Source organism: Cebus imitator, unplaced genomic scaffold, assembly GCF_001604975.1.
Source record: "Cebus imitator isolate Cc_AM_T3 unplaced genomic scaffold, Cebus_imitator-1.0 Scaffold46, whole genome shotgun sequence".
Classification (NCBI taxonomy): domain Eukaryota; kingdom Metazoa; phylum Chordata; class Mammalia; order Primates; family Cebidae; genus Cebus; species Cebus imitator.
In genome coordinates this window covers 4085532-4106078 of record NW_016107361.1, presented here as the reverse complement: position 1 = coordinate 4106078, position 20547 = coordinate 4085532, and positions in this window count along the sequence as shown.

The following is a 20547-nucleotide window of genomic DNA, read 5'->3' as shown; positions in this document are numbered from 1 at the left end:
GCTACTCAGGAGGCTGAGGCAGGAGAATTGCCTAAACCTAGGAGGCGGAGGTTGCGATGAGCCGAGACCGTGCCATTGCACTCCAGCCTAAAAAAAAAAAGAAAAACTCCGTCTCAAAAAAAAAAAAAAAAAAAAAAAAATTCATCAGAGAATATGACTGTCTCCTTGAGTAGGCCAGTTTTAATATGGAGGTGGTTTATGCTTTATTATTAGGGCACATAGTGTCTGGCAAGTTTCAGTGTTTTCGAGAAATGAAACAACGTTTACATATATCTGCAGGTTCCATATGAAGACAGCTAGAGTGCTTTCAAAGGATAATTTTTTTAAACAGAACAATTTGTTATAATCAGGCCCCATTCAACCATTCTCAGCTCTGGAAAAACTTGTACCTAGGTAAACACTGGTTGATGATTCATGGCTGGACGAGAACTAGAACATTTGGCAGCTAAAAATAGTGCTGAAGAGTTTCAGGGATTTTGTTATTATCCTAACAACCAATCAGAATATTTTCCTCTTCATTCCATATAACCAACATAAATATTCTACCTTTGTTTTCTAAATACCAAGACTAATATGTCTCTGATTAAATGGAAGCTGAATGTTGGAGCTCAGATTTCATAGAATGGAAGAACTCAAAAGAACCTTGAATCATCTGTTGGGTCAATCCATGTGACTATCCCTAGACCAGGAATTTTAATTTATTTTTGTGGCGTCCCACATATAATCCAGGGAATCACAAGGTGAAAAGTTCAATACTCAGAATTAACTTGAAAGTGATGTGCTTTAACATACTCTTGGTAGCATCGTTGGAATGTAATAAAATAAAGCATATGGGGAAGATGTCTCAAGTCCAGAAGGTTGGATTTCAGTGTCTGAAACCTGTCAAAGTGGAAGGTGGTCTGCTTAGCGTTTCCAGGAAGTGGGCACCAAGAGACTGCCTTAGCAACCAATTCCAGTAGTTTTTCAAGGCATATTTGATAAGCAGGTAATCCCCATGGTAGGTACTTTGTCTAGTGTCTCACATACTACATGAGGGAAAAATTAGTATATTCCCTGTGAATATAATGGGGATGAAAAGAATTCTGTTTAGTGTAAAATGAGTCAGGGCATTCTGTTTAGTATAAAATGAGTCAGGGCATTCTCACATTCATTTAATTGGGGTAGGAGGACATGATGGTGATGGATGGACATGGAGCAGGCAGAATCTTCCCCATCAACTTGCAAAGATGAGAGTTTAGTGCACATAAAAACCATTTGAAACTTATATACTGCCACCAAAGCAAAACTCAAGGGATCTCCCCCCTTCCTTTTCCTATTCTAAAGTCAAATAGTGCCCACATTTTTCTTTCAAATCTGTCCCTTATGTTAATTTAAACATAACTGGTTTTGTGTGAACATTATTTCAAGCTCTGAGTACCTGGATAATTTGTTCTGGATCCTTAACTGCTTACGTGGTTTTAGACCTCTTCCCACCTGGAAACAATTGCAAAGGTAGGAATAAAGAGTCCTCCAAACCTCTGGCCACATATAGGCTATTCTTCATTGTCACTGGAAGGCCTCATAAACCATCTCATAAACCATTCCTTACAGTCTTAGCCCACCCAGCCCCTGATGTATTTCTCCAGGTGCCCTTTGGGTTTCCCTTCCGAGTCCTCGCAGGATTCTTCCGATCTGCTCTTGCACCAAACCACCAAACAACAGCATCTTTCTGACTTCCACGAGAAATCCCAAACCATCAATTATGCCACAATATTTGGAGCTTCCCTGAAGGTTTGTGGGACCTGAGGGAAGGATCACATTGGCACCATCCTGCTGGCCCCTGTTTGTGTCTGCTTCCTCAGATCCTCCTCTAGTTGTCATCTCCTGCCTTCCCAAAGCCTCTTCCCTGCTTTGTGACACTCTATTTCCTGCTTTCTTGCTTCAACTGCCTTGGAAAAAGTATTTTCCCCCTGCAATTGTGGCAAATTAAATATTTTCATCTTGTTATATAAATATTTAAAAACTGTAACATTTCTTAAATCTAGTAAATATTTTTAAGAGTAACATGAAAAAAAATTCTTCAACTGTCATGAATGGGCTTTCCTGAGGGAGACGAGAAGAAGCCTAAAGTTCATACATAACCTATAGGTAAATATACTTAAAGCTGCCCACAAAGGCTTTCGAATTTGTCTAAAGAGGGCTGTGATGTGTAACTGAAATATGTTCTAAGGGCATAACTTACTCAATGATGCAAAAATTTTCCTGGATGTTAAGTATTGGTTTTAAATGAATTGTTTCTTCTATTTGTGGGAACTAAGACTGTTAACACGCATACTACTGTGTTGCTCTTCCTTTTTGTGGTGTGATTAATGAGAACAACTTAATTGCGCCTTCTTCTCAGCTAGGAACATACATTGTTAGTATGCTACATATGTTATTGTCTTGGTTGTCTCTATATACATGTAAATCTATGAATAGCAATTATCAGTTAGATTAACTGAAAATTGAGTTCAAGGAAAATATACAACTCTCATGATATGATCAACTCATGTTTCTTACAAAAATTATAAAAATAAGCAGGTTTTCTTTTGGTCTTGCATAAAAATACATAAAGAAATTTAACAGTATTTCAAAATTTCAGTCTGGCAGGTATCTTCAAGGAAAAGAGACATTTAAGAGATAAATATTTATTTATGAGATATGGTTAGATATAAACAATGGAATAGTAGTTGTCAAATGGAGCAGGTTATTTGTGTTTTCATATAAGGTAAAAGGCATACTCTGAGGAAAACTTTTTATATAAAGTATGATGTATTCAGTAAAAATGGAAATGGGCTTGAATTATACTTGAAATTGGTCTAATATTGTGATAGATTATCTTGATTATAACAGAAGTGAGTCTTTCTAGACTTAAGGCATTCTATAGTGGTGTACAGGTTGCCATGGAAACTCCCCAAAATGTATTCATACACTATTTGGGGGCATTTCCACTGTACCGATTGACAAGTGGCTGATAGAGAAAGACTGTTCAGTTGGTAGCTTACCAGAGTAGTTTCAGATTGGACCTCAGAGAAAAAGATAATGATTAGTTAGAATGCATGTGTTACTTTGCATTTTTCAAACTATTTTGACATTCAAGCTTGGCATTCTTCACAAAATTTATGCTGTAGGTCAGTATTCTGATTGCCCTTTTTATTTAGCTGAGAAAAAAAAGGATTGTAGGTCTAGGAAGCATTTTCGAGGCACAGTCCTTAAGCAAGACCGTAATTAAGTCATCAAGAATAAATTGTTCTGCATTTTATTCTAAAAAATCTTGAAGGTTGGTTTGCAACCTTCTAATGGAAAAGTGTTTTTCTTTTAAAAAAATATTCACTCTATATCTCTTCAAATAAAATTTCAGCACATTTATCACCAATAATAATAATTAATACAAGCTTTCAATGTATTGAACACTGGATATGTGCTAAGTACTCTACTAAGCTTGTTCCATTCATTATATTCCTTTTTCTCTCCAACAGTTCTGTGAAGTAGGTCTTGTTACTACTATTTACAGAAGAGAAACCTGATTCAGATTAATTAACTTGCCCACATTCCTTATTAAGTGGTAGAGGCAGAATTAGAAACCAGGTCTGTTTGATTCATAAGCCTGAGTGCTTACTCATTTTGCCTCACTTTCTGTTGCCATTTTATAGTTGCATCCAACATGCATTTGTTGTGCATAGCACTGTGGTAAGTATTGTACATGCAACATGCTTTTGGAGTACTGGGGGCTAAAGAAACAAAAGCGCTAGGATTAGGGAACCAGGGTTCAAAGCCAGAGAGGACTAGTTTGTAGCTACTGTTCTCTCTGATTATTGGAAATATTTCATGAGGTTAAATTACAGTCAGCCTCAGGGCTTGGTGCAGAGGTATAGAACAGATGGTCAACTCATTCTACCTAAGTTTCACAACAAGAACTATTCTCACCCAGTTAATTCCCCTCACTTCAAGGAGTTAGCCTATCCAGAATATGAACATTCCTCCATTCAACAGATACTTGGGGAATTCTTACCGCCACATACTGCCCTAAGTGTGCTGATGCAATAATCAACAACACAGACCATACTTTAGCTCCCCTGGTGCTATTTTCCTGCTAAAATCCTTCAAGGGTGCCCCTTTACTTATGGGTTAATATTCACACCCCTTACGAAGGAATGATTAGTAATTTAGAGGAATTTATCTTATAGTTTGGAGAACACGCTAAAAATAGGAGACTTGATGAGGTGGGAGAAGGCAGAGGGGGTGGGAGACAGCTGTAAAGAAGGCAGGAGGCTGATAGTCTATGCAGGGCCATGGACTAGAGCTCAGGAAAGCATGAATTCTGTCTGCAGCTTTGAGCAATATATAAGTTATTCACTTTTCTGCCCTGACTCCCCATTACCCTCTAAGTTATGTGATGACAGGACTGTGGCCCCCTCAATCTGCACATCCCTATGGACTAAGCCAGGCTTGGCACATAAAAAGAGTCAAAGCACTCCAAAATAAACATACTAAGTATTTGTGGAAACTTATGTTTCTTCTGAAAATGAGGTCACATAGATCCTTACAACACGAAATGTGAACCACAGATACACAATATTGGCTACGCCTGTGAACTTTTTCCAAACAAGGAATCCTAGGCTTCATCCCAAATAACTGTGAGTCTGTTTTATTTTTTACAAGATCCTCAGGTGATTTGTGTGCACATTAATGTTTAAGATACACTGGACCCAATCATTTTTATAATTGATTAGTAATTTTAAGACAAAATATGATCAACTCTATAATACTATACTCTAATAGTGTCTGTAGATTTTATAAACATCAGAGGACAAAAAGCAAGGCCAGGGCCCCAATAAACTGCAACAGGATAGACTGAAATCCTATAAACCTCCTCAGAAACACTAGCGCCCAGGAGAGAAGGACTTTATAGCTTCTGACAAAGTTAGAAGGCTGTAGACAGAACAGATTGCATTTGTCAACCTGGAAACATTAAAGAAAGTTTGTTCTTTTGTGCAATCATTTAGCAATAAGGTAAGGCTTGCCAGCTAGATTTATTGGGATATTGGATTTTATGTTTCTTGTATCGAATAATATTTTTTACATTGTTTATGTCTAAATAAATCTGTCTTCTATTTTACATCACCCTGTTGTATTGCTGCTTACAGATAAAGGGTTCAGGTAGCATAATTTGCTGTGCCCTTGGGACATGCTGCCATACGTTAAAATCCAGTCACACAGAGGCTATATAGCAGAGAATTTCAATGTGTTCTGAAAAGTTGTACAGAAATAGTGGTGAAAAAAAGCCCACCAAGAAGAGGTGGTTTCTGATCTTGTTCTACCTAGTCTTTGCCTGGTAGGTACTGATTTTGAGTGAAATTCAAACTGAAAGATGATAATTTCAAAGTAAAATCTCTCCCTTAAAAACCCTGCATACAATCCAGTCCTTGCTGTTTGTAACACATGGCTTTATGTCCAACAATATTCATTGATTTTTGACTTTTTTTATGGTATACATATAAAAATTAAATCAGTAAATAATAGTGAAAAGAAAAATGACACCTAGATTAGTTTAAAACATAACTTAAAATTTTGCAAAGGAAATAATGAATATTTTAAAGAAAATTAATGTGGACCTTTCTTTGTGCTTATAAAAGGAATAGAAATGTCTTCTCACTTTGAAATAGCAGGATAAAATATGTCCATTTGTATTACAGTCTTTATCCGTTAGTCTGTTTTATGATTTGATTTCATGTTTTCATTGTTCCAACGCAATTTTCCAGATTGAATCTTAAAAGGATTATAAACCACAAAAGTCATTTTAAATTCTACATGGACTTAATACACCTACTGCAATTCTGTGCACTTGTCTTTTAAATTCTATAAAAAAATTTCTTGACACTTTCTCTTTCACTTGTTTTTTACAATATACTTTGTATAAAAATGTGTCAAACACTGATGCCTGTGTTTTAAAATGTGGCAGCCAATCAGCATAATTTCAATGTCAAATATGCTGATGTTTTAATTTTTTTCTGTATTAAAATACTATCCTCAATTTAAATCAGGTGATAATGCAACAGAAATAAATACAAGCTTAAGTTTGGAAAACAGCATTTTTTTTTCCTCCCCTAAGTCTCTATCTGACTCAAAGATGGTGGTGCCTTTCTATTCCCTTGTAAAATGGAGCCACTGTTCGTAGCACTGGGAAACTTAAATGGTCCATCTTCCTGAGCACCCTTGGAAGACAGACTGTGTTTGAAATGGAACTGGGAAAATAGAAGAGAAATGAATTCTTCCATCTGGATAAATAAGAACAGCAGATCCAGAATATTTAGGCAAGTTGGCTAACAGGACACTAATTTTTCAAGCCTTTTCAAAAAAACGCTGTAGCCAGTATCTCTTTCAATCTTCATAATTCAAGGAGATGGTTCTACTATTTGTCTGAGATCCAAGTGTAAGGCCCTAGGCCAGGTTTACTTGGGAGATTCAGACATGTTCAAGAGGTATGTGAGGTTTCCAGAGAAGCGTCAGGGGAATAATTACATTTGGAGTAGACAAAGAATAGAGAAGAAGCTTTATGGAAAGGAATTCTGCCTAAGGGAGTCAGAATTGAGGCAGGCACATCACCTCTGCAGATAGATTTTGCATGCAATAATGCGTGTGCACTGCCAGCATGTTCTCTGGTCTTTCCATCTCTGTCCCCATTCTTTTCTGTTCTTGAGATTTGTTCCTAAACTCAAGGAAGAGAAACCTGAGAACCCAAGGTAGCCCTGCCTCTGGCTTACATAACAGAGGGGCACATAAATGTGGTGTGAGTTTGAGATATTTTGTCCCCTTCAGAAAAACTAGTATGGGGAATGGTGAAGTATGAAGCAGAGGCTTGGCAGTGAGTTCAAATTAGCAACACAGTACATCTTTACAATGGCCACAGGTCTATGTGGCTAGTGTCAGAAGCAGACCCAGCACTTTGGGAGGCAGAGGCGGGTGGATTGTTGAGGCTAGGAGTTCGACACTAGCCTGGCCAACATGGCAAAACCACGTCTCTACTAAAAATAAAAAAATTAGCTGGGCTTGGTGGCACGTGCCTGTAATCCCAGCTACTCGGGAGGCTAAAGCAGGAGGATTGCTTGAACCCGGGAGGCAGAAGCTGCAATGAGCCAAGATTGCTGCAATGAGCCTGGGTGAAAGAGTGAGACTCTGTCTCAAAAATACATAGATAGATAGATAGATAGATAGATAGATAGATAGATAGATAATACAAATAAGAAGTAGAGGAGGCCCATAGAGCCTCTGCCTCATGTCAGAACCACCTGTTTCTATCTTGTCCCTGATTGTTAGCTTGTTGACAGCAGAGAAAACTAACCTGCATTCTGCAGTTCCCAAAGCCAACATCTTATGTGAGGAATATGTGGGCTTTAGGCATGGCTAGTTCACTATAGATTTCTGTTATACTCTATTGCCTTTGGAAGGAAACTTACCAGCAAGAGTGTTCATTTATTTGTGATTTTATTGGCTTTTATTCAACCTTTGGCTCAAAAGACAACAATTAGCTTTAGGCATCATGTTGATACCTGACTATTGATAATCATGCAGTATCTGCACGTTAATACTACTGTGAGAGTCAGCATTGGTAGAAATGATCTGTATATAAAGCAGTTAAAATTTTCCAGAAGAATTTTTAAACTTTAAAAAAATTTTTTAGAAAACTGGCTTGTGTTCCATCCTCCTGCCTCACCTTCTTTTTAACTTTTAGTTATGTAGCACCACTTTTGAATGGGTTGACTGTAGCCCATAATGAAGTGTGTGCTTCTCTCTCCTGGCAGTGGGGCAATCATTAATTTTCAAATTGACGCTGTAGTCACCTGACACATGCTGAAAGTGAGCTTTATTCTTATAGGGAGAGTTGATTCCAAATCTTTCAGTCTTTCTGATGGCCATTTTTCATGCTGGTACTACTAATGGCATCCAAAAAAATTCCCAGTAGATTGCACAACTGGAGAAGCAATGTCTAGCACATGACTACACAGTAAATTTATTTTTTGAGACAGAGTCTTGCTCTGTCACCCAGGCTGGAGTGCAGTGGTGTGATCTCGGCTCACTGCAACCTCTGCCTCCCGGTTCAAGCTATTCCCCTGCCTCAGCCTTCCGAGTAGCTGGGACTACAGGCCTGCATGAACACACCTGGCTAATTTTTTGGATTTTAGTAGAGATGAGGTTTCACCATGATGGCTAGGATGGTCTCGATCTCCTGACCTTGTGATTCACCTGCCTTGGCTTCCCAAAGTGCTGGGATTACAAGCATGAGCCACCATGCCCGGCCAATAAATGTTTTTTATTTGACAAAGAGCCTCCATCAAATAGAGAAAAATCAGAGCCTATTTTATGCTTGCTTTGAATTTGTAGTTACTGATAAACACATTTCTGTCACATACTAATCCAGAATACACCTGTGTTGCTAAAAAAAAGAAAAAAAAATCCAAATTAGGGCCATTGTAAGAGTAAACTTTTGGCTTTATTTCCACAAAAGATAACAAAATTCTTCCTGAAATGTATGCAGTCAAAATCTTGAGTTCACTACCCACTTTTCTGTACTTCCAGACATGTTCACAACTCAAACTACTTGCCCTTTCTCCACAAGGCAGACCTAAGGGTACCCAGAAATCTCTGCACACTTCCTGGTATATATGGGGAGTGTGCCACAGGTAAAGATCTGCTCTGGGCATGCAATTGCCTCTCAGCTGGCTATGCCTCACCTCTCTCGTTCTCCACTGCCTAACTGCCGGTGTGAAATGTGATATTTGCCAACATCACAGAGCCAGGACTACCACGAGGTCAGCCTCCACACAAGTGGATGGTCCTGCTGTGGTTAGACACTCATTAGTGGTTGGGATTTCCTGCACATTTAGGGGATTTAAGCTCACTTTGTTTTATTTATAGGTGGACTTCAGGAGGAGCCAGTTCCCCTAAAGTAAAAAAGTTACTCTCTACCAATTAACAGTGGTCTCATTTCATTTTACATTTGAAAACAAGTTTGTGAATATTTGCTAGGAGGCAGAATTAGGGGATAGGACCAGATAAGCTCTAAGATCCTTCCAACCCGTGGGAGGAACCAAGGGAACACGTATCAGTTTGCTTGTCCAACTCCCAGAGGCATCATTGTGCTCAGCCTTTTCCAGGGCTAAACGGCTTTCAAAAATATTGCTTGGTATAGGTAGCACTGCATGGCTAGGATGGGACGAATCTTAGAGCTTATCTGGTCCTATCCCCTAATTTTACAGATGAAGATACTGAAATCCATGGGGGTGACTAAATAAGATAATTCATGTAGATTGCTGCCCACACTAACACATAAGTGCTCAACAATTATTAGCTTGTTATTACATTGTTCTGCAGTTTGCTCTCTCTTGAAATACATATCCTTAAAACTATATATTATGAGAGTCTTTCTTGGTTTAGTTCATCCAGTTATATCCATGTATCTCTACTTTTTAAATAGTTTGCAATTAATGAACATTTAGGTTATTTCTAATATTTTTCCCATTTCAAACAATCTGCAGTGAGCATGCTTATAGGTGGAGCTTTCCCATATCAATGTATTACTCCTGCAGGCTAGATTCCTAGATGTGGCATTGCTGAATGTGTATATTTAAATTTTAAAAATTACTGTCAAATATTGTTTCTAGGGCTAGTCCATAATTTTCAACTTCATCAACATTTATAAAAATATTTCCCTACAACCTTGCCTATACTGGAGATGATCAGTTAATAAAACTTTTTTTTTCAATCTAGAAGGTTAAAAAGAAGACAATTTGTTATTGTGTTAGTTGGCATTTCTATTATAATTATTGCAATTGGGCTTTTTTCCATGGGTCTACAAACATTTGCATTTTTCTGTACATTTCCTACCATATCTTTTGCTTATTTTTCTATGGGTTATCTTTTTTTCTCATTGATTTATAAAAGTTATATATTTATTTAACAAATACTTACTGCATGTCTGTATGTGCCAGAGGATGTCCTGGCACTGAGGCTCTAACAGAGATCAATGACTAGCATTTGTTTAATACTTAGAATAAACCAGAGATGATGCTAGGTGATTCTCAGAAAAACAAACAAAAATCCTGTGAGCTGAGTACTGTTGCTCTCCACCGCACATCATTGAACAAGCTGAGATTTACAGACTTGACCACTGTCATACAGCTTGCGAATGGCAGAGCCAGAAATTCATCCCAGGCTTGTTTAACATTCCTCATGATGGGAGGAACTGTTGATGAGGAGAGACTCAAGAACTTACAGAGGGATAGTGGCCTGGAGACAAAGTTCCTTGTAGCAAGTTCCTCAGTTTGAAGTTAATTCTGAGAACCATTAGGGAGTAAAGCTGAAGATAGTCCATTTAAGGACATTTAACTCTTTGTTTGTTATAAGTGTCACAAATAGTTCTTCTCAGTTTTATTGCTTGACTTTTCTTTGGAGTTTTTGGAGTATGTTTGGTACAAATGTAAATTTAAAAATTATGTTACACAGCTGTCAATTATTTTCTTGTATGATGTCTGAATTTTGATTCTTAGAAAAGCATTTTACAAGCCTAGATTAAGAAAAATTACTAATATTTTATTTGAATATGACTCGATTTTTAATGCTTATATTTTTAATTCATTTGCATTTATTTGGGGGCTGACTCTAGATGAGCCAAATAAACCTTTTTCTAAATGAAAAAGAAAAAGTTCTGTCTTATTTACTGCCTTCATTACTTGTAGTTATTATTAAGTTATCTGCTCTTAAAGAATTTCAGGTTGTGGCTAAGTGTGATGGTGCATACTCGTAATCCCAGCACTGGGAAGCCGAGGTGGAAGGATCACTTGAGGCCAGGAGTTTGAGACAAGCCTGGGCAACATAGCGAGATACTGTCCCTACAAAAAAAAATTTGTTTTTAATTAGCTGGTTGCAGGGGTGTGCACCTGTAGTCACAGCTACTCAGGAGGCTGAGGCTGGAGGATTGCTTAAGCCCAGGGTTTTGAGGCAGTATGCTATGATTATGCCACTGCACCCCAGCCTGAAAAATAAAACAGAACTTAAAAAAAAAAAAAAAAAAAAAAAAAAAATTAGGTTCAGAGATGGATGTAGGAAGAAACGACATTTGATAAAAAGTATGTATCAAAGAATGTTGATATTTCAGTTGCTTTCAAGAGGATTTTAATATGTCTTTCTGCCCTTGGGCACACTACTGAGTACAAGCACACTAGGCAAGGACATCAGCCATTAAACACTTAATCAAATAAGTAGTTTCATACATATATTTCTTATTTAAATGATCAAAAAATCAATAACAACTTTAAAGCTCCTGTGCTATGAATAACTAGCTTAGCTGACACATATGTTACAAATGTAAGGGAGGAACCCATTAGAAGAGAAGCATTAGCTAAGTGGCAAAGGAAGGAAACAAAGACCTTAGGGAAATAAAACACATTCTAGATCATATTGGTAATTTCAAAAGTAACTCCCAGAAAGTCATACAAAAGCTATATGTAAAACATCATCCCAGACATTCAAAGATTCTACCCAACTATGAGAGGGCTAGATAATTTGTCAAAAGTAGAAATAATCAGGTACATTTAAAGAGAAATGTTAGGAGCTTCCATTTTTACCCAATATGGAATACCAGGGACCAGATTTACTCTCTCATATGAAACAACAACAAAAAGCGATACGATATAGGAATGATGGTTTAAGACACTGGGTATAAGGCAACACAGGACCATGATCTTTGAGAGATAGGAAACAAAAAGGTGATCCCTGAAGTTATCTGATCATACTGCCTTGAGGGTGTTTCCAGGGTGAGGCAAAGGGAGAGGGAACTTAGATCCTTGTGATATCCTAGAGTTGAAAAGCTGGAGCTGGGGCCTGGCACGGTGGCTCATGCTTGTAATCCCAGCACTTTGGGAGGCCAAGGTGGGAAGATACCTGAAGTCAGGAGTTCAAGACTAGCCTGTCCAAAATACAAAAATTAGCTGGATGTGGTGGTGCATGCCTGTAATCCCAGCTACTCGGGAGGCTGAGGTAGGAGAATTGCTTGAACCTGGGAGACAGAGGTTGCTGTGAGCTGAGATCATGCCACTGCACACCAGCCTGGGCAACAGAGCCAGATTCCATCTCAAAAATTAAAAAGAGAGAGAGAGAGAGAGCGCTGGATGTCTAGGGATCATGGGACAGAATATCAGAGGAGAGACAGCTGCACAGAGTGAAAACTACAGAGATCTGCAGACTTGGCTTTGTTAGCACTGAGCAGATTACCTGTGAGGAAACTACCTGATGCAAGGGAAAGAAACCTTCAAAAGGATTAGAGGGAAGCACTCCTGGCTCACACAGAGCTGGGAACAGTGTTTGTCCTTCCAGCTGGAAGAGAAAATCTCAGGATTTGTAAGAAGCTGAGCAAAATAAACAAAAAGTCTTACCCCAGTAGTGGGATTGAATATCCCTAGACTGCGCATTGCTCTAATTCTACCAAATTTTAAAAGTAAGATCTGAAAAGATCAAACCATTTTAAAATAACACATTCCACAGTAAAGCTCAAGCATATTTATAGACATACAAAAATATTCAGTATCCAAAAAGGTAAAAGTCACAAGATCTGGCACATATAAAAAGCTGCAAGGCATGCAAAGACACAGGAAAATATGACTCATGATAAGGAGGAAAATCAACCCACCTAAACCGACACAGGACTAACACAGATGTTAGAATTAGCAGATAAGAACATTAAAACAATTCTAACTGCATTCCATATGTTCAAAAGGTTAAGATTTTTAAAAGATTCAAGTCAAATTTCTAGCGATTATAACTACAATAGGTAAGATGAAAAATACACTACACAATTATCAGCATATTGGATATTGCAGAAGAAAAGATTAGTGAATTTGAAAACATAGCAAGAGAAACTATGTGAAATGAAATACAGAGAACAGATTAATTTTTAAATGAGCAGAATATTAATGAGCTATGGAACAATTTTAAGCACACTGATATATGTGTAACTGGAGTCCTGAAGGGCAGGAAGACAAAAAATATTTGCGGGAATAAAATTAAACATTTTCTAAATTTGAGGAAAATTATAAATTTATAGATCCAAGAAGCTCAAAGAACCTCAGACACAAGAAACATGATGAAAACTTTATCAAGGCACATTGTAATTGAATTGCTCAAAAAGATAAATAGAATATATTAAAAAGTAGGCAGTAAAGGAAGTTACACTACCTAAAGTGGAACAAAGGTAGAGATGAAAATGTTCTCACTGGAAACAATACAAGCTAAAAGACAGTGACACAACATATTTAAAGTACTGAAAGAAAAAAAGCTGCCAACCTAGAATTCTATGTGCAGTGAAAATATCTTTCAAAAATAAAGGAAAAATAGTATTATTTTCAAACATACAAAAGCTAAAAGGATTCACTGCCAGATCCATCCCACACAAACACACAAATATTAAAGGTAGTGTTTAGGCAGAAAAGAAATGATGCCAGATTGGAAAAAAAAAAAGATGTACAAAAACGATTTGAGGAACGCTAGCAATGGCAACTATAGGGGAATATATGTATATATATTTTTTTCTTACTAATTAAATTTCTTTAAAAGATAACTGAGTATTTAAACAGAGATAATACCAATGTAGTATACAGTTTAAAACACAGGAGAAGTAAAACATGGAACAACCATAGTACAAAGACCAGGCGGGAAGAAATGGAAGTGGAATGGACTGAATATTTATACTCTTGTGCTCCAAACTTCATACATTGGAGCCCTAACTCTTAATGTAATGATATTAGGAGGTGGGACCTTTGGGAGGTAATAAGGTTTAGATGAGGTTATAAAGCTCCATCTTCATAATGGGGTGAAGTTGAAACCTTGTGATATTAGTGCCCTGATAAGAAAAGAGACACCATAGATTCATCTCTCCACCATGTGAGGCTACAGCAAAAGGCAGCCATCTGCAAGACAGAAAGAGGGCCTGACCAGAAGCTGAATTGACCAGCACCTTGATTTTGGACTTTGTTCATGGCCTCCAGAACTGTGAAAAATAAATACCTGACGTTTAAGCCACCCAGTCTACGATTTTTTTTTTTTTTTTTTGAGATGGAGTCTTGCTGTGTTGCCCAGGCTTGAGTGCAGTAGTGTGATCTTGGCTCACTGCAACCTCTACCTCCTAGGTTCAAGGGATTCTTGTGCCTCAGCCTCCTGAGTAGCTAGGATTACAGATGCCACCCTAGCCAGCTAAGTTTTGTATTTATATTAGAGGCAGGGTTTCCCCATGTTGCCCATGTTGGTCAGGAACTCCATGGGTGGTCTGGAACTCCTGACCTTAAGTGATCCATCCCCCTTGGCCTCCCAAAGTGCTGGGATTACAGGTGTGAGCTACTGTGCATGGCCATTCTATGATATTTTATTATAGGAGCCAGAGCAGACTAACTCTTAATATAACTAAGGAGGTAAATGAAAATAATAAAAAATTAAATAGGTTAATAATTATTTAAAAAATAACAAAGCAGAAGGGAAGAAAAAGAGAGCAAACAAGCAATGGGGAAAATAGAAAACAAATAAGATAATGGATATAAACGTAACCATACCAGTAATCGCATTAATTGCAAATCACCTAACTACCCCAATTAAAAGATAAAAATTGTTGGATCCAAATGAATTCCACCTACCATAAACTTACTTTAAATATAAAGACACACATAGATTAAATTTAAAAGGATGAAAAAAGGCATGCCAAGATACCAGCTACTATATTACTACTATTCTATAAAGTGAAATAGATTCCTGAACAGCAAAATACTATAATGGATAAAGAAGATTATTTCTTTATTATAAAGATGTCAATTTATTAAGATGATATATAAATCCTAAACATTAATTCACCTGATAACAGAACATCAAAATACATGAAGCAAAACTGATAGAACTTCAGGGTGAAATAGAAAAATTCACATTTATAGTGGAGATTTCAGTACCCCTCTCTCAGTAATGGATAAAACAAGATGACAAAATTTAGTGAGTATTTAGAGTTGAAAAACAGTTTTAACCCATTGACCTGACTGACATTTCTAGAACAGCAGAATACAAATTTGGCATTCTTTTCAAATACATACTGGACATGTAGACCATATTCTGAGCCATAAAAAAAATCTTAATAAAGTTAAAAAAGATTCAAGTCACATGAAGTATGTTCTCTAGAGCTAGTATAATTGAATTAGAAAGAAACGACAGAAGTATTTCTGGAAAATCCCCAAATATTTTGAGATTGAATAAGGTACTTCTAAATAATCAATGGATCAAAGAACAAATCAAAAGAGAAATTAGGAAACATTTCGAACTAATAGAAAAGAAAAAAAAATTTAGTTTTTGCAATGCCACTAGAGAATTACTGGTAGGAAAATTTACATCACTAAACATCTATTAAAAAAAAAAGGACAGTCCTCAAATCAATGATCCTAAGTTCTACTTTAATAAACTAGAAAGAGAAGAGCAGCTAAAACTCAAAGTAAGAAGAGCAAACCAAATGATAATGGTTGGAGCAGGAATCAATGAAATAGAAAACAAAAATACAATAGAAAAAAATTACCATGATCATAAGCCTGTTCTTAGAAAAGATCAATAGAACTGATAAACTTTTAACCTGAATAATCAAGATAAAAAGAGAGTTATCAGTGAGTAATAACTACCAACATCAAAAATAAAAGAGGTGGCATCATTACAAATTCTACAAATATTACAATATGATAAAATATTATAAACAACTATAAGCTAATAAATCTAAAAACTTAGCTAAGATAGGCAAATTTCTTGAAAGACAACATATTCTCTACATAAGAAGAAATGAATAACCTATATAGTCATATATTTGTTAAAGACAAGAAATAGATTTAATAATTAAAAACCCCCTTCCCTGACAATCCCCTTTCTCAACATTGGAAGAAATAGTATCAATTCTATAAAAGTTCTTCCAGAAAACACAAAAGACAATAATAGTTCCCAACTCATTTTATGCTGCCAGAATATTATTCTGATATCCTAAATCAAAGACATTGCAAGAAACTACTAATGCATATTCCTCATGAACATAGATGCAAAAATGCTAAACATAACTAGTGAATCAAATCCAACAATAAACAAAAAGAATAATATGTCATGATCAAGTGATGTTTATCCCAAGAATGCAAACTTGGTTATGCATTCAAAAGTCAGGTCATGAACTCTTTTAATGAACCTATTCTGTGTTGTCTTAATAGATGCAGAAAAATTATTGGACAAATCAAGTATCTATTTCTGATTTTTTAAAATTCTCAATAAACAAGAGGTAAAAAGGAGCCTCCTCAAAGAGTAGCTATCAAAATGGCAAAGGTAAGAGTTAAAATTGAATGCTTTCCCTTCAAGATAAGAAACAAAACAAAGATTTCTGCTTTTACCACTCATATTCCATTCAATATCATATTGAAGGTCCTAGCCAGAACACTAAGACCAAAAAAAAAAAAAAAAAAAAAAAAAAAAAAAAAAAAAAAAAAAAAAAAAAAAAAAAAGAAAGAAATAAGAGCGCCTATGATATGGTTTCATTTATGTAAAGTTCTGGATAATGTAAACTAATCCAACGTGACAGAAAGCAGATGAGTGGTTAGGATTCTGCCTGAGACAATGATAGGTAGGAAGGAAGGAAGGACTACACAGGGGCATGAGAAAATTCTGGCGGGTGATGGACTTGACAGGTTTATTAACTTGACTTTGCTGTTGCTTTCACAGATGATATACAGTTGGCCAGCCATATCCATGGGATTGAAATAAACTGGCTCCATGGATTCAAACAACCAGGTATTAAAATATTTGGGGGAAAAAGAACAGTAAAAAGTAACGATACAACAGTAAAAATAATACAAATAAAAAACTGCACCGTATGACAACTATTAGCGTTTATATTGTATTGAGTATTATAAGTAGTCTAGAGACAATTTAAAGTACAGTTGACCCTTGAACAACATGGGTTTGAACTGCATGGGTCCACTTATACGTCAATTTTTTTCAACCAAACTTGGATCAGAAATACAGTATTCACAGAATGAGAAACCCTCGTATATATGGGGGACTGACTTTTCTTATATGTGGGTTCCAAAAAGCTGACTATGGGACATGACTAAATAGATTTTGGTCACCTTATGGGGGCCTGGAACCAATCCCTGGCAGATACCGAGAAACATCTGTATGTCAAAATTATCAGATTGTACCCTTAAAATATATGTAATTTTTGTATGTCAATTATACCTCAATCAAGCTGTTAAAAAATAAATAAAAGGAAATAAATAAAAGGATAAATGGGGAAAAAAGGAAAAGGGCTGTAAATCCAAGAATCAGTGTATGGGGTAAACTATTTATAGTCTGAATTAGGAAACAGAAACAAATTTATTTATTAATGATCCAGATTGTGTCTAGTAGCTAAGTAGTTTTCTAATAGGAAGATTAGGTATATAGGATTGAACATAATCTTTTTCTAGTCATCTGGGTACCATTTAGTGGCTTTCTAGAAAACCAGCTATAATTGTACTAATGCACTAATTGCCCAGAGAGAAGCCAGTGACTCCCACGGGTCTCAGCACAGCTCTCAAGATTTGGAGCATCTGCTGCTTGGCCAGAGGTCTCAGCAGCATGCAGAGAAAGTGACATGGAATCCTCAATGGCCTGTCCTAGAGAACTTGTACTGACTGAAAAATGTTACTGGTTTTCCAGATCTCTCATTGTGCACTAGGGGCCATCTCTAAGGCTGCCTACTAAGCAGAACCAACCCAACCACAGTAAGGGAGGTGGCCAGTCCTTCCTGCCAAACATTTATGGAGCCCCTGTGCTGTTCCAGCCACTTAGTCTCTTCCATGTAGGTCTGGGGCCTTGGATAACAAGTCTGACTTCTGAGGCAGAATGTACTCATTATCACAGCTAGTTCTGGGAACTTTGGTAGCCTTTTCTTACCAAATTATTTCTCGAGGTTAAAATGTGCAAATAAGTACCAAGCTTATCTCCTTATCCCAATATATCCTAACCATTAAGCTTGACTTTATGGCTGTTCATGTATGCATGCATGTTAGATATCATCTACTTAAGTCTTTCCACAAGTCAGACACTGTTCTCGGAAACAGGCGTATTAACACATTTAATCAACGTAAGAATCCCGTGGGGTAGGTTAGTATCATTATCCTCATTTAAAGATGAGAAACTGAGGTGCAGCAGAGGTTAAATAACTAGTCTAACTTTTCAGAGTTAGTAATAAATGATGGAGACAGAATGTAAATGCAGGCATTCCAACACAGGAGTCCACACTAAATTGATCATAATGCTAATGAAACCAAGTAAGGATGAGGAAATAAATTGGCTATGAGCCAATCCACTTTGCCCACTGAAAAACATTCTGTTTGATGGGTCACAGGCTCCTTAAAATGTTTGCTTATTGGTGACAAGCAGTATCAGGCAAAAGAAACAGAATGGCTCATTGTAAAGCCATCCTGATGATTAGAAAAACAGCCCCCAGCTCAATGTCAGCATTGTCATCTTCACCCAGTGGGCCTGAGTTTTCTTTCTTGTCATCTCTGCCCAAACTTTGCTCCCATGAGGAGTGGGAGCCACAGGGTTAGTGGGAAAGCCTGGCTGTCCTGCATCAGCCAGTGGAGAATTGTTGCCATTGTCCTAAGCTGTAAGAAAAAAGGCCTCAGGCTGGGCTTTGTTCTGTGACACTTTGCCAGGAAAAGACACAGGAATCAGATTTTAGATTAAAATAAGGAAGAGTTAGAAGGAAGCACTCCAATATTTCAGCAGCAGGTATCACTAATTGGTAGTATTATGGATATTCTGAATGTTTCCCCTTATTCATCTGTATTTTCTACCAAAAACCTATAGTTAATGTTATAACCTTTAAAGTGATAAATGGTGTAAAGATATAAGTAAGCATTTTCTGCCAGAGCTACCAAAGGATTGACTAGGCTGCAAAACTTAATAACAGGACTTAGGAAACGCACATACGAACACTAGCTGTTCAGCTAGGAGGGATGAAGTTTGAATGGGCCCCATCAGAGGTAATGAGATTCCTTTAATAGGAGATAATCAGCATACGTCTAATGATTTCTTGATGGGAATATAGTAGAGAAGACTCGAGCACCTGCCAGAGAGTCAGCCTAGGACCCTGCTACTCAAAATGTGGTCTGTGAACTGGTAGCATAGGTATTTCCTTGGAGCTCGTTTGAAATATAGACTCTCTGGTTCTCACCCCAGGCCATGAGAATCACCTGAGTATTTAAGTATTTGGCCTGGTTCAAACGTGGGGCTTCTTATGCAGTAGTGCTGGGTCCAGGGCAGGTTTGGGAACTGAATGAACTTAGAATCTCCAGATTGCAAGGGCTCTGGAAGGTCATTCTTTGGCTGGGTGATCTTCCAGAGAGCCCTTGTAATCTGGAGATTCTAAGCTTCTCAGCCCCTGGCGAGCCATTCACCATGAGGCCAGTCACTTGTTCCTTCTACACTGGTGTAAAAATTCTGCCAACCTGGCTACCTGGGGCATCCTTCCCTCTTGGGGCACATTTCATGGCTTTGACTCTCGCTTAGATGGGACTTTCTTCTGAGCATTTAAGGTATCTTCTCAACCTGCCCTGCGTCTCTGTCTTTGCCAGAATTTCACTCATGGGCCCACTGATGGGCTACCTTTGCAGGTTTACCTCTGCCTCAGTTCTATCTTAAGACAGTCATGTTGAATTGGAGTGAGAGCTACAACCTTAAGCCCCAGGATGTGCGGCAGGTTTAGTTAAGCCCCATACCCAGTTCATGGTACAGGAGGGGAGTCACTCTGGGGCTCAGTAGAGAGCCATGAGGGTGATCTATGAATACTCATGTTGTGCCTTAAAGGACTGGAAGTGCTAACCTTCCTCCTCTCATGTTGACCATGTGACTCTTCTTGTCTCCCATCCTGAGTTCTGATTAATTCATCTTCATTGTATACTTCAGAGTCTTTCTAGGACCCTTGGTATAGGAACTAGTCATGTTTGGGCACCTGTGCTGTGCTAGGGGCTTTGATTTGTTATCACATTTGGTCTTCGCCATCACAAGAGGAAGTTTTTAATGATCCGTTTTACAGAAGAGAAAACCAAAGCCCAGAAGAATAAGTAACATGCTCAATGTTGTCCAATCAGTAAGAGGCAGAAATTTGACTCCAGAGTCCTCCGATCCCAAATTTCTCTGTTGATTCCATCATCCCACACAGCCTCCTAAACAATGCCAGTTGGCAGTGGGGTGGCCCAGTGACTTGTCAGTTCTTGTCAGTCTGGCTCCATGGAACTGGAGAAGCTTGTATAACAAAATGGAAACATTTAACTTATGTAACAAAATTCTGACAATCTGTCAGAATTCCAAGGTTTGTGAAAAACAAAGCAATGTGGTGGGGCTACAGAGTCACCTATCAGATCACAGACTTCACAGAGCTAGGAGACAGAGCCGCTCTAAAGAAGGAGAGGGGAAATGGTTGGAGAAAAAGAA